Source organism: Mytilus californianus, unplaced genomic scaffold (genome assembly GCF_021869535.1).
Source record: "Mytilus californianus isolate M0D057914Y unplaced genomic scaffold, xbMytCali1.0.p SCAF_2, whole genome shotgun sequence".
Classification (NCBI taxonomy): Eukaryota; Metazoa; Mollusca; class Bivalvia; order Mytilida; family Mytilidae; genus Mytilus; species Mytilus californianus.
Genome location: NW_026262668.1, coordinates 110,512,222 through 110,528,083, shown reverse-complemented (window position 1 = coordinate 110,528,083; position 15,862 = coordinate 110,512,222). Strand labels below are relative to the sequence as shown.

Sequence of the window (15,862 nt, the reverse complement as noted above, 5' to 3'; positions counted from 1 at the left end):
ACTCTAGGCATCCTCAAATATGGTGTATTTCCTTAAAACCCTTTAGGTAAAGACTTACTGTATCGGCCCGGTCAAAAAGAACATACAAGAAAGTAGTACATATTTCAAACAAAATAGTTCCTACGCATATAGCTAAAACTTTGTCAATAAGAAATATATTTGGTTTATTTTGGTATCAAATGAAAGCTTAATCACTTGGGATCACTTAAGGACCATTGTTGAAAGTCTCTTTTGAATAATAAAAAAAAGAAATTATAAAAGCAGGGCATATTTGCCCTGTTGCTGAGATTTTGCCTAGTACCTGTTTTTGAACTTCCAAATTTCCGGGAACAAGTGCGCACATAAAGGTATGTTGAGTTTTTCCAGAAGTAAGGTTAATGTATAATTGACAAACAATTACTGTCACAATATTTGAAATTAGGGCAATACTTATTTGTTTTACCCTACTGTATAAAAGGGCCGTTGCACTTTCCCACCCGGGCATTTTCATGAATAAAGGACCTGGAACAAGCTTTCAATCCCACTAGGTGTGGGTAAAAACTTTGCCGTAAGGAACTGTACACAAAGACTGAAAAATGTGCCAATACCCGTTATTGATAGGTAACTTAGACTTTGTGTGGCCAGTGAAGTCTTCAGGTGCACTTTCCCACCCAGGTATTCATATGAGTTGAAGTTATTGATATTAGCTTACAATCTAACCACCTGAGGTCAAAAATGTTGCCGTAGGTTAACGGGGGGATAACGATTCCTGTCACCACCAGTGTGCTGAAAAATATGAAATTTGGTATGTTGTTGTGAGCTTCCGGTGCACTTTCACACCCGGGCATTTTCATGAATGAAAGGGCCTGGGACAAGCTTTCAATCCCACTAGGTGTGGATAAAAATTTTGCCGTAGGAAACTGTACACAAAGACTGAAAAATGTGCCCATACCCGTTATTGATAGGTAACTTAGACTTTGGGTGGCCAGTGAAATCTTCAGGTGCACTTTCCCATCCAGGTATTCATATGAGCTGAAGATATGGATATAAGCTTTCAATCTAACTACCTGGGGTCAAGAACTTTGCCGTAGGGAAACGGGAGGTTAGCGATTCCTGCCACCACCCCTGTGCTGAAAAATGAGAAATTTGGTATGATGTTGTGAGCTTCCGGTGCATTTTGCCACTCGGAACCAGACAAATAATTGTTTTTGTTACGCCCTTTTTTGCCCCTTATTGTAAACAGCTACTGAAATGACCCCTAAAGTTAACCCCAACCTTCCTATTGTGGTAGGAACCTTGTACTAAAATTTAATAGAGGTCCATAAACTTCTACAAACGTTATTGTCTGCAAATCAGAAAAATATTTTTTTTCTGCCTCATTTTGGTCCCTAATTATCAAACGGTATGGGCCATGACCCTCCAAAAATCAATCAAAACTTTTTTCGAAGTAAGGAACCTTGTGGTAAAATTTCATAGAAATCTATACTTTTATACACCAATTATTGTCCTGAAACATGACAAATGCTTGTTTTGGCCCATTTTTAACCCCTAATTACTAAACAGCTACGACAATAACCCCAAAATAAATCCTAACCTCTCCTTCCTTTTGTGGTATGGAACCTTGTGCTTAAATTTAATAGAGATCCCTACACTTATACCAAGTTTTTATCTGTGAATCTGACAGAAAACTGTTTTTGTTAGATCCTTTTTGATCCATAATTCCTAAACAGCTATGACAATAAATGAAAAATAACTATGTTTGAGGAGTAGGACGATAAAGTTTTTAGTCAAACCGTAAACGTATTTGAAGAAAAAGCCAAAGAAAAAAATTGTGAAGCAATAAAATGGAAGGATATCCTCACTGAAGTGTTTCTAAGATGACAGCTTTAGCTTATGGTAGAAGCATCGAATTGGAATAAAGAACGATAACTATATCTACATGATCAATCTAAAAAGTTTCGTCACTCTCGTTAAATCTCGTACGATTTTTTTTTTTTTTAAATTTCGAAGTTGATCAAGTCAAGTTATCTAACTCTTAAAAATGTTTTTCCTTTTTTTTCCCTTATATTTATTAAATTAATATTGTATTCTTGATTGGCTCCCAATATAAAGTCAATTCTTCAAATAATGACAACGAAATTAGCATTGGAATATCCGTCAGGACATTGTCAGGACATTAGTTTAACCCTTATATTTTTAATGGCTGCCAGATTCTCGTTTAATCGCGATCTTGAAAAAACGGGACAAAACGGAATAAATTCGATGTTAAATACGACATGAATTTTTATTTGTTTACAAAAACAAGAATTTAGAAATTTTAGTAACTTGTGTAGTTTATTTAAATTTTATTGTACCACGGAATTAACCGAAGATTGGACAACAACATTTTACGCCATGTTTCATCGTCTGCTTCATCTTTCCATTATCAGTGACAAATGTCCTAAATAACCACAGGTACTTCATTTAAAAGTTACAATATCATAATTTATGATAAGATTTGTAGTGAAAAAGTTCCGTCCAGCCATGGGAACACAGAAAAACCCTCTGCAAGCAATAAATTTCGGGAGAAACGTAGCCAGAGGTAGTAAAATCCGGCGCTCTGCCTCTGGTTGACCATGACTACTATTATTCATCTGCTACAGAATTTCCCATATCAAGTTACAGTGATAATGAAGTTGGTTATGCTGTTGAATGTGATCACGGTTATTCCTGTAGCTCACAGACAAATGCAGGTAAAATTCAAAACTAAACAAAAGTTTTAAACAAAAAAAAATATATTCAAATTCACTATCTGTAGACTGTACTTCCATTGACAAACTCTCAAAAAATCTTGTCATTAATTATGAGACATATCTACCTTAAACAGTTCCAGGAGATGGAGACTGTTTTTTTTTCACTCTCTAAGTTTAATCATAAAACAGCTGTAAAGGAGACTTGAGTCTGAGTGATACAATATAGGTACATATATATATTGTATGCACCCATATACACCTTATCGCTATTCCCGGCTGACCCGAGAATCTGTCCCGCTTGAACTATTGACGTCATACAACAATCACTTTTCCATTGTGGCGTCAGATATTTTGTATTATGACGTCAAAATTTTACGGCAACCTGTGTGATGTCCAGTAATGGCGGACAAATAGCGATAAGGTGTATTGTCCAAAATAGGATTTTATGGGAAGATGGAGTTATGATAACCTATGATAATACCATGACTTTTGATAGGTATAGAGCATGTTACTTGGAAGTATGTGGGCTACATCCTTTGAAATTCAAGCTGCCGACACATTATTTGGATGCAATATATTAAAATAATTGCCTCCCGCAGTCGCCTGTATATTTTATGCGTCAGTTTAAACCTGATCAAAACATTTTCCCTCTACTGAATACTTTTATCATGTGCACATTTCAACCTATTTAAGCAATAAACACTTACGGCTATAACGTCACAGTTCCCAAATTGCACTGAGTACCCAATTTGCACCTATTCAACAAAAATAACTGCGGAAATCTTACCAGTTTTCTTTGAGACTAAACAATTTGTATTGTTATGATTTGAAATTATACATGTCTGTCAACATCGGTTAATATATTTAAATATACACAAATCGTTCACAATGAGAATATATCAACAGATGAAGCATTCCCGGGCAAAAGTAAATCTATGAAAACGTCAGTGTTGTCACCATGTGAAGTTATCTAATTATTATCTTTTAAAAATGTAATCAATTTCACAACTACAGTCTACAACTTAATTTTCATGACCAAAATAAAATAAAGTACAAACAAAAAAGCAATAAAATACTTCGCCAAGCACAACCTAATACAACCGCAGATGTATATTTAGCATATAAAAAACACCAAAAATTTGATGTCAGTTGAAATCAAACATATTTTAATTTTGGACCCTTCAAACTTTAATATGGACTAATTTGAAAACAGGTATCAGGTGAGCCCGAACATTTCTATTCAGCAGCAGTCTCCAACTACATATCGTCTTAATTTTATATGATAGTCCCACAAAAATGTTGAAAAATTATGTGTACATATGATTTTTTTTCTAGATTCTCTCAAGTCATACATGTGAAAGCGGTACCTTTTTGGTCACTATTGATGTGATGCGTCTAAATATGAATTGTAACACTTTATAGTGACTGACCAGGTCAAACAAATACTTCTCAAGAAACATGCAGAGAAAGAAGACAACTTGGAACAGCACCAGCCACGCCAGACTATGTATGAATAAAAACTCAGATCGGAATAGCATGGACGATATGTTAGTTATATGTCCTTGTGAATAGACGGTAAGGAAAGCTATCAATAATTCTGCAAATAACGCAATTTTATCAGGTTTATCGAACATTTTCTGTTCAAATTTTCACACAATCAGTGAATTGTTCAAAAAGGCTAAACTAACTTTGTATTACTGAAAGTTTCAAACAATGACAAGAGCATGTTTCATTCATGAAATAACTCTTGCGTCTCTGCGAAAAAAAAACATGTGCAATTTTGTGAATTAAAGGGAAAGAAGATCCTTTTGCGATGCACTCACGCATGTCAATTGCGAACTGACCCAATATATTTTCTTTATCATGACCAGTTCACTGATACTGACGTCGACATTATCAAGAAGTACACATCAAAGGAAAAAAATGCACAAATTACCGATAAAATAATTTACACACCCTGTTTTGTGTGTATCTCCTGCCATATCAGTATTTGTTACATTTATTTATAAATGAGAAATAACCAATGTAGAAATGGTAAATTTTTGGAGAAAAAACCCAAATATTATGGAAAAACAACCCAAAAATGTTGTTTTTGGCCACTGACTCCTAAATTGTTGGTACCATATGATAACCCCCAAAATCAATTCTAACCTTCCTTTTGTGTATTGAAGTTGAACTAAAGTTATTGTCCAGAAACCAAATGTGTCTTCGGACAACAACAGCGACATGATTGCATTACTCGAAAGCAAATTTTTGACATACTCCCCATTTCCATTCTGAATTTTATTTTGCCGTCGTATAAAAACTTGAAAAGTAAGCTAATAAAACAAAATTCAAAAATGACATAAAACTGACTCTGAATTATTAATTCAAATTGATGTACAAACCCACAAATAGAAGATGATCAGGAATACATTTATACTGCTGAGCAGTGTTCTCCCCTCAAATTTTAGATAGCATCCTAGAAAGTAGCAAAATCTTTATATTATCAACTTAACAATCCTATTGATGGTTCCTTATGCTTAGATCAACATGAAAAACCTGATGAAAACATTATTCTAAACAGGCTCACTGTAAATTCAAACTCTTCTTTTAACAATCAGAATGATCCTCTTGCTGATCACATATATATGAGATGCAAGAAACTGGGAATACAATATGAACATCCAGCTAATTTAGAAAGTAAAAATAATTCAACAAACAGAAAGCGTTGTTTGCAATACTAAATAAAAAACAACTACAACTTTTAGATATTGATGAAAAAGATATTCCAAATCCTCCACCTTTTCATGAAAATCCACAAAAACTTAATTTAATGAAGTTATGGATTGTATAACAGTATCCATAGTTTTGAAATTAAACAAATGTCTTATTGTTTTAAATTTTGTAAAATTTGCCAAGAAAGAAAAATGGATTTGAAAATGGCACAAGATAATGAATTTAAGCATTGTCATTTAGATAAATCACCAATACATTTATTTTCAGCAGAAAACAATATGGACAATAAGGGTGCAACCATTTAGCTTCAAAAGGGCGGGGGTATGGTTTTTGTTTGAGTTAGATTTTTTTTTACGCAAAGGGCTTCAACGCTATCAATCAAAATTATTTGGTCAAAAATTAACACTAGAAGGTATGGGGATAATCTGGATTCAGAATATTTTTTTGTCCTTTGCTTGATTAGAATATTTTTTTTCATCAATTTGGGAATCAGAATATTTTTGAAGAAAAAAAAACATACTCCATCCTGCCTTTGGAAGTTCAATGATCTTTCCCTTAACATTTTCCATCTGAACTTATTATTTTATTTTAGACAAAAACTATATGTAGGACATTCGTCCTGAAAATGCATGAACTATTTGCCACTGGACGTTAAGCAAACCAACAATCAATCAATATGTAGGACATAGTCTTGGTAAGCTGGCATTCAAGGTAGCGCCTTCATCATATTAAAATCTTAAATGTAGAAAATGTGTAGATAAGGTTTGGAATAAGCAGTATTATGTCAGTTAAAGACTGAAAGGTGGAAACATTGCACGTATTTGTATGTACTTGGTTAGCAGTGCGTTACAAGGGGACATACTTGAAAGGGTCATGCATTAGAAGTCACGGTTTAAAATTGACTAAAAAGTCTAACAGGAATACTTTTCTTAGTCACTGGTTTCAAACTAAGGATCAAGGTTTCGAAAGAAAGAAGAACATTTTTTCCATAACAATTGGATTAATAATCAAAATTTAACGGAAGATTGTAAGATGGAGCAATATATGAAGTGAATTGCGCATACCAAGAAATCGTTTTATTTTGAACTAAAAAAAATATATTGTAAAGTACAAACAACAAAAACATGACATCAACATTTAAAACAACACACACCTTTTAACAAAAATGGAGTTAGTAATGAAACAAAACAGGACAAGGGTAAAAGTGGAATGGCTATAAGAAACAAAAGTGGATCAAGAGGTAATATGGAAAAACTTAATTTTTCAATGATTTTAATTCAGATTTAAAATCTGAATTAGAGTATGAAGTAAATTCATTTCCAGAGCATGAAAACCAGAGAACTATGTACAACATGTGGTGCTGGAAGAAAGGATAGATTTGTGAAGATACACACTTTTTTATCCCGGGAAAGGATCATCAGAATCAACAGGTTTTCAAATGGAAATAATTATATGGTGGAAAATGTCGAAGAAAATATGGATCAATTTCAGTTAGGGCAGTGGATGGACATTTGACCATATGGAGCAAACTAGCACAAAAGAAAGCCATTACTAATGTTCATAATAAGGATAACCAATTTTATTTGCTAATTGAAAATTAAGCTGAATAAAATAATTTAAGACAGCAGAGAAGATAATTCTGTTTTAATTGTTTATTACTAAGACTTAAATAAAGAGTGAGCTATTTATACTGTAAATTTATGATGTCTCTAGTGAGTCTAGTCTGGTCAAAGGGTCAGAGTGTCCTACTTAATCAAACGATAAATTGTTGAAATTAGATAACATGTTTTCACGTGCAGAGAAATTTCACTTATGACCAGTGCTTGATTGGATTACATCTTTCTTATTGGTCACTGATCTTTCGGGGTCAGCACGAGTTCACGTGTAAGTGCGTTGTGGTCACTTCCTTTTATCATCAGCATTTGATGTGTTAACTTGTGATTCTTATCAAACAAATTGTTAAAAATTCCCACCCACATACCTCCCTTAATTTTATCTTTTGAAGTAGATATGTATACATATGTTTATTTGTGGGGCAGATTTTTCTCCCCACCTTTGCTATTCTTTGTCATTTATTCAATTGATATGATATTAGTTGATGTAATTTCGTATTAATTATGTATTATTATTTCATATCAAATATGAACTTTTATGTCAAATGTTTTATTTGCAAAATGTATTTTTTGCATTTTATGATTTTGAATAAATGACATTTTTTCGTCAGTATAGTTTTTATATCTTATACTCTGGCCTGTGTATACATTGTATGTTTATAGTATTTAGCTGTCTGTCTTAAAAAATATTATTAATTGGCAATTGTATCTGAATAACATAGTGCTGAGGTAAATCAAAATAATACAAAAATGGTCAGATGAGTTCAAGTTTTGCGCATTTGATTTTCAGTTGATCTCAAAGCGATTGATTTTAAAAAGATTAAGTGTAAATCTTGTTTTATAAGGAGGAAGAGAAACCCTATCTCTTTAGAATATCAAAAAGTAAAGGATCTAAAGTAATAGACCTTTTATCGATAATCAATTATAAAGACCAAGAGCTTGTTCATTTTTGATCACAAGTATCAACTCATTGACATAACACTTTTTGGTGTTGCCCTATTTAAGACATTTTACCAAATAGGACAAAGAAAAAATAAAAGAGAATGAATACTATGTATCGTTTTATTCAAGTGTTAAAAGAAAAATAACAAAAATACTGAACTCTCAGGAAAATTCAAAACGGAAAGTCCCTAATCAAATGGCAAATTCAAACGCTCAAACACATCAAACAAACTGTCATATTCCTGACTTGGTACAGGCATTTTCTTATGTAGAAAATGGTGGATTAAACCTAGTTTTATAGCTAGCTAAACCTCTCACTTGTATGGCAGTCGCATAAAATTCAGTGTATTGACAACGATGTGTGAACAAAAAAAACAGACATAAAAGGTAAAAATGTCAAAAATAGGGGTACAGCAGTCAACATTGTGTTATAATCCTAATTAATATAAAAATCAAACAAATATGTCAACAAAGAAACACAAAAAGGCATATAGACAAAGCACATAAGCAAAAATGAAAGAGAAGAATACAAAAATTTACCATAGCACAACAACACAATGACGTAATGTAAAAGTACCGAGCCACGTCCAATGGATATTACTTTTTTTTTTTATATTACACAAAATGTTTCTACAATAATTAATAATCGTGCGGATACTTGTATATAAATTTTTTTTAACGTTTGTGAATACACATTTCACTACGGCAAAATTTTTACCTACACCTAGTGGGATTGAAAGCTTATCCAAGGTCCTTTTATTCATGAAAATGCCCGGGTGGGAAAGTGCACCGGAGGCTCACAACAACATACCAAATTTCTCATTTTTCAGCACAGGGTGGTGGCAGGAATCGCTATCCTCTCGTTTCCCTACGGCAAAGTTCTTGACCCCAGGTAGTTAGATTGAAAGCTAATATCCATATCTTCAACTCATATGGTTACCTGGGTGGTAAAGTGCACCTGAAGACTTCACTGGTCACCCAAAGTCTAAGTTACCTATCAATAACGGGTATGGGCACATTTTTCAGTCTTTGTGTACAGTTCCCTACGGCAAGGTTTTTACCCACACCTAGTGGGATTGTAAGCTTGTCCCAGGCCCTTTCATTCATGAAAATGCCCGGGTGGGAAAGTGCACCCGAAGCTCACAACAACATACCAAATTTCTCATTTTTCAGCACAGGGGTGGTGGCAGGAATCGCTATCCTCCCGTTTCCCTACGGCAAAGTTCTTGACCCTAGGTAGTTAGATTGAAAGCCAATATCCATATCTTCAACTCATATGATTACCTGGGTGGGAAAGTGCACCTGAAGACTTCACTGGCCACCCAAAGTCTAAGTTACCTATCAATAACGGGTTTGGGCACATTTTTCAGTCTTTGTGTACAGTTCCCTACGGCAAAGTTTTTACCCACACCTAGTGGGATTGAAAGCTTGTCCCAGGCCCTTTTATTCATGAAAATGCCCGGGTGGGAAAGTGCAACGGCCCTTTTATACAGTAGGGTAAAACTAATAATTATTCCGCTAATTTCAAATAATGTGACAGTAATTGTTTGTCAATTATACATTACCCTTAATTAAACATACCTTTATGTGCGCACTGGTTCCCGGAAATTTGGAAGTTCAAAAACAGGCACTAGGCAAAATTTCAGCAACAGGGCAAATATGCCCTGCTTTATAATTTCTTTTTTTTTTATTATTCAAAAGAGACTTTCAACAATGGTCCTTTAGTGATCCCAAGTGATTAAGCTTTCATTTGATACCAAAATAAACCAAATATATTCTTATTGACAAAGTTTTAGCTATATGCGTAGGAACTATTTTGTTTGAAATATGTACTACTTTCTTGTATGTTCTTTTTGACCGGGCCGATACAGTAAGTCTTTACCTAAAGGGTTTTAAGGATATACAGCATATTTGAGGATGCCAAGAGTATAGAAAGCTGTTATATGATTTTATCTACCGCATATAGCGTCATTCTTGTTCAGTTTAACTTTTTATTTATCTCACCGTAAATTGACATCTATAATACTGTACTAAGATTATTTTTATATGTTCTACAATACTCAATACACCTCTGAATCTTGAGGCTTGGTTTAGCCGTTATGTACTAAGATGGCCTTTTATTAATTCATCTATACTATATGTAGTTAGTGTTACACGTTAAAAATCTTAGTTTAAAGTATCGCAAACAAATAACATTCCAGATACTTTTATTTTTTTTTAACTTGTTTTGTTTTTGCTTTTTGTTTTTTTCTTGTTTTTTTTTTTCTTTCCTTTTCGGCAAGGAATGAAGATCTCGATTTCATATAAGTGTATAATGCCATGTAATATAAAATCTTCAAATATTGAACTACTGATTTAAAGCATAAGCCTTGAGCAACCACGCTACTAACGTTAATTGTTAGAAAGATTGAATTCCAAAGTAAAATTTATACAAAATTAATTACTTTATCCTTTCTAAAAAGTATATGTATTTATTCTTCCGTCCCCTATTTATTGCAAATGTAGACATATGTGGTCAATTAAACATTTAAAAGCGATATATTACGTATTTCTTATCAGAAGAACGTTTTAGCATAATGTCAATTTGTGATTTTCAGACATATGTCTGAATGGTTCTCTAACGCGTTGATTCTCATTGTAAACTTTAGTGGTCGATAGAATTGGTGGCTAGCTTGATTGGCCGCTGGAATTGGTCGCTAGCTTGAGTCTGGTCATTTGTGTACTTAGTTTTTGAAATTGTATGTATAAGAAATGTACAGGTAGGACTAAAACACTTCGTGCACATAGTGAATATATATATCGTATATGCATATTTTTATGACCATAGACAAAATTGCAGATGGTTAAAATCGATAGAAGTTAAATCAATGGAAAAGTAGGGATATTGATTCAGACTCAAAATTCCTACGTTAACTCTACGAAACCAAATGCAACGAAGCAACGCTTTACATGAGCACGAGTAAACCTGGAACTCCGTAACACATTATAACTTAGCATATATTGCATTGACTGGTACTGTTTATTTTCTTTCAAATTCAAGTATTATTATGCTGATCCAGTAACATGTGGTGTTTCAAACATTGTTGACAATTAAAAATTATATGAAAATTACTTTGACTACCATCTCTGCATGATGCAGAAAAGTTTAAACGTTTGTGTCTATGGATTAAAAAAATTTACCTTGGCACCTTATGGTGGTTACAGAACATTTCGGATCGAAGGCTGTGGCCAAGGTTTTTCTATTGTTTTTAGGTCCGAAAAATCCACAAAATCATAGTATTTTGAAAACATTCCCAAAAGAGATTTATTTTAACTAGCAGTAAGTCTTTTGAAAAAGATCCAATTCAGAACCAAATGAAGGACTATTTTTTTATATTTTATGATCAAATTTATATTCAAGGCCATATTTTGCCAAAAGTTAACCTTGTTCTTTAAATCTATATACAATCAATTTTAAACGAGTGACAATTGATAAAGTTAACATACAGGCTTCACAGGATTATCCTGACATGCTTTCCATGGTGATATAAGTAAAGTAATAATAAGACGGTTTGTGAAAACTATATCCTTAATTTTCTTGAAGTCCATCATATAAGTCAACACATTTTGCAATAATCAAGATGTGCTAAATAGACCATACGAGATCTATGTAACCTTCCAGCTACTCGCCAAAGATTGATACATTGCATATGTACCCGTGCTTTCCTAAAATTTAAAACTGACCACTATGAAACTTGACGAAGTACGATTAAAAAAACTAAGCAAACAGCAAATTAAAAGTTCCCCTCAAGTAGCTAATATTGTAATTTTTCAAATGTTCCAATCAACCCGCATTTCAATTACTACACATTGATGTATTTTGTCCTAAAAATGCTTAAAATATGTGACGCTGGACGTTAAACTAACAAGTTACTGTGATAGAAGTATATTCACATTAATTTATAGTTAGTTTCTTATAACGAATACATACAACAAAATGACTATATCCTATTAAAAATAATTACATTTTATAAATTATCTACAGTACTAGCATTTTTTTTACGAATTAAAATATCTGGAATCTATATGTATGCAGTTTATATTCAATCCACTATCATGCTTTAATTAAAAAATCCAAATTACAGTTTAGTATCCTGAAATTTTACTTATCCAAATGTAAATACAGAGTAAATTAAGGTTTTCTTTCCTTTCAAAATAATAAATCTAAATTTTTGAATGTCATCACTAGCCTGCCATATAAAAGTTGTCAATATATCGCCAGCATAACTCTCTCTAATAAAGTCTATTTCTACAGTTTCTGTTGGAAACTTGCACATGTCTTCTTTGTAATGAATAAGGTAGCCATCAATAGCAGCTTTAGTTGCACAGTCCATGCAAAATTATATATACACAGTATAGTTAGTATGCCTATTATAACCGGTATCAGTTTGTCGTATTATTACCGACTGGCTGAAACAATCAACTGGAAAACGTGGTATCGTTACTTTTGATAAGCTAGGATATTTTCCTTTTTCTTTTATATGGGAGTACTTTTCTACATACCAGTCGGGAAATTTAGTTGGTCGACATGATGTTCTGTCGAGTATTGTTTCTTAGTCGTTCCACTAGCATTTCTTAGCTGTTGCTGTCTAATAGAGTTTCACTCAAAGTGAGCGTCGAATCGCTGATTTCTTCCAACTTTATTGTGGCTTGCAAATTCGATGCATCAATAAAATTTTGAAAATAACATGCAGGGTGTTTTTTAAGACATTTTTAATGACAATTCTCGTTGCCTCTCGATTAAAATACTTCAACAATGGCCTTATATTGGCAAACTCGCTGCTTCGCAATGGTTGAACCTTCGCTTGTATCATTTGAAAATATTCAGCAATTCCCAACACAGTCCAAATTTCTGAAAGAAGTCAGATTAAATTGAATTATATTATTTGATTATCTATTTTTTTTAAAGGGTTGAATTTTTGCAACGTTTTGAGACAATTCTCTTGAAGGATTTCAATTACTATTCTTAAATACATCTTTTGGCGACCATGTGCCCAGCATGGAGAAACAGAGATGCTAACCATTAAATTAAACAAGATTACAAATTTCATCTGGCTATTGTTTGCTTTTTATTAAAGCATTAAAATTCAGTCTATGTGATTTGCTTTAAAGATTTGCTTTATTATATAATTCATCTAAAATATTAGTATGTTATTAGATTCCAATATAATCTAAAATCCAGCAGGTGTTTATCTACATGTGAGAACGGTACCGTAGAGTAAGTTAATTTAACAATTGAAAGCACAATTTCCTATACCGGTATTAACAAGAAATTATGAATGCGAATGAATAGAAAACACAAGTGACTAAACATATTAAGTATATGCAAAAATAAGAATTTTAACTATGCGCAAATTATTTATTTTAATGTATATCTTCTACCAATATTTGATTATTTTAACACTATAAACTGTTATATAAATAAGACAGATTATTAAAGAGGTCTACAAGAGCTATTAAAAGAAGCTGATATAGTGACATCATCAGTGATTGAAATACAGATAATACTCCCACGTTTTGCTTTATAAAAAATCTTACAAAGCTCCTTCCTTCTTTCTGTTTTGACGACCATTTCGGGATACTCATAATAGTTTACCTTCAAATATTTGAAAGAAAGTAGAATGGAGCGTTAGCAAATCCTTGTAAGCGTAGCGTGGACGTATGATCTTTATTTTTTTCAGATTGGTCCTATTTCAGAAAATAAATTCATATGTAAATTTTCCAAATCATGAGTTAAATTCAACTAACAATATGAATTTAATCCTACCAAACCATTGACCAATTTAAAAAAAATGAAAAATAATGTACTCCGGGGTATGAATATTGAAATATTTGCTTTCAGAAGTTAAAGTTTACAAATTATGGCCAGTTCCTTAATGTAAGCCAGTACGAGTTATCGCGCATGATTTTGATTGACATTGGTTCACTTCGTATCCGATGATCAGTGTTTCGGCTTTGGGACAGTTAACAGTTTTTTAAATGTCATAATTGTGTTGTAACAAATAGTCTTTCAATGCTTTGTTGTTTAATTATAGAAACATTTGCTATCAATGATAATAAAAAAAATATATATCTATTCATGTATATAATGTAATTTTCCATTTAACATTTTATTGCATGCCTTATTTACATGCTACTTATTTTGAGGACCCTCTGAAAAGTAGCTTTGCTTATGCTGTTTTTCTTTTGAAATAAAGATTATTTATAAATTTCTGATTGTATTTCTAGCAATGTAAGATTAAATAATAATTAGTCTATTATGGTTGTGGCCTGTTATCTATTTCTTGCACGAAGAGATATATCTCTCGTATCACACTGCACGGTGTGTGATACGCAAACTGCGTTAATTCGATTGGCTAATCAAGATTCATGAGACGATATTACAATATTTCCATTGGCTATTCGTTGGTCATTGGTAACTTTGAAAGGTTAAGACGAAGTACATTTCGTCCATGGCAACGGACATATGTGATTTCTTCAATAACATATCTATACAAAACACTCATATTTTTGACCTGGAGATTTTCTTTTTGTTAAATTTTATTACATTCTGAAGCGTACAAAAAGTTTTAAAATGTTTGATGTTAAAGTTTGACGCCGGAAAAGGACATATACCGTCACTCATGGTATGTGCAAAAGACTAGAGCAACGATTTGCGGAATTTTTAATTTAACACAAAAAGAGTGTTGACCATAAGAGCAATAGGTTCAACAACTCGTGAGAATTGGATATCGCTTGATATCAACTCTCGTTATTTAATTTAGATAGTAATAATAAACTCACCGAAGGCTCGATATTTATCATATTGAAATTAAATAACTCTAGTGACAAAATATTACCTCCCCTATAAACACTGAGAACTAGATCTTTTCAATGTTTGTCCCATTTTAGCAAGGACGCTATCAATTATAAATTCACGGGAAAACGTTCTGGTAAATAGTAAAAATAGAAATAAGTTGAAATAAAAACAAAACTCCCATTTAATGTTATCATTTCCCTCCTTACATAGCAAACGGCGAGTACAGCAGGCTATAGGAGTTTGATGTAAAATTTGATTAAAATGTTGCTATGCAAATAAATTCCTGGAGTAACAACTTCAATTTATTTTTCTATTGGCTGCATGTCTCTCTGAAACATGCTGATTATCCATATATGTATGCAGCTAGATCAGAGAAAGTCAGGGAAAAATTTCCAAAGGCATCGATTGATATGCAGCGAAGATTAACACTTTTGAAATTAAGTTACTAAGCAAATTTAAACGTACCTTATCCCGATGCAAACATTGAATGTGAATAGATCGAGAAGACCGCAAATACATGTACAAATATTGAGACGACATTTTCTTAAAATTGTATAAAAAATAGTAAAAAGATACCTACTTTATAAAAAAATATTTATCTTTTAATTTTTACCTGCACAGACAGACTTTTAAATATATACGAAAGGCAATATTTCTATATTGAATGTACATGTGACAAGAGCAGACCGGTGTACTCGAAAACTTAGATGTGAAAAATAAGTATATTTTGGGAAATTGTAACATGCTAAGGACTTTGTGTAACACTCCGAAAATTGGTGACCCGAAAGATCTTTAGATTTTGTATGTACATGATTTTTTGGGCATAAGTGATGGCATTAGTGTACGGAATGCTCATTGAACATTGTTTCCGGTGGCAACTCTTCGGAGAGAGACATGTTTGTCAGTTTCTTTGTGTAAACATCAGTCTTAATTACTCTTTTTTAAAACGATGGTGGTGTGGAGAGACGCAATATTTATGTTTGAAAATTCAGATGTAAATTTTATAGAATGATGGAACTAGCAAATCCTAAATTGTGTTG

At 32.7% G+C, this 15,862-nt stretch overlaps 1 protein-coding gene across 6 annotated transcripts in view; it reads left to right on the top strand.

The window, feature by feature from the left end:
- LOC127728572 (uncharacterized) overlaps positions 1 to 15,862 on the top strand; it is an 879,051-nt gene that overhangs the window by 570,981 nt on the left and 292,208 nt on the right. The gene's annotated exons all lie outside the window — the stretch shown is intronic.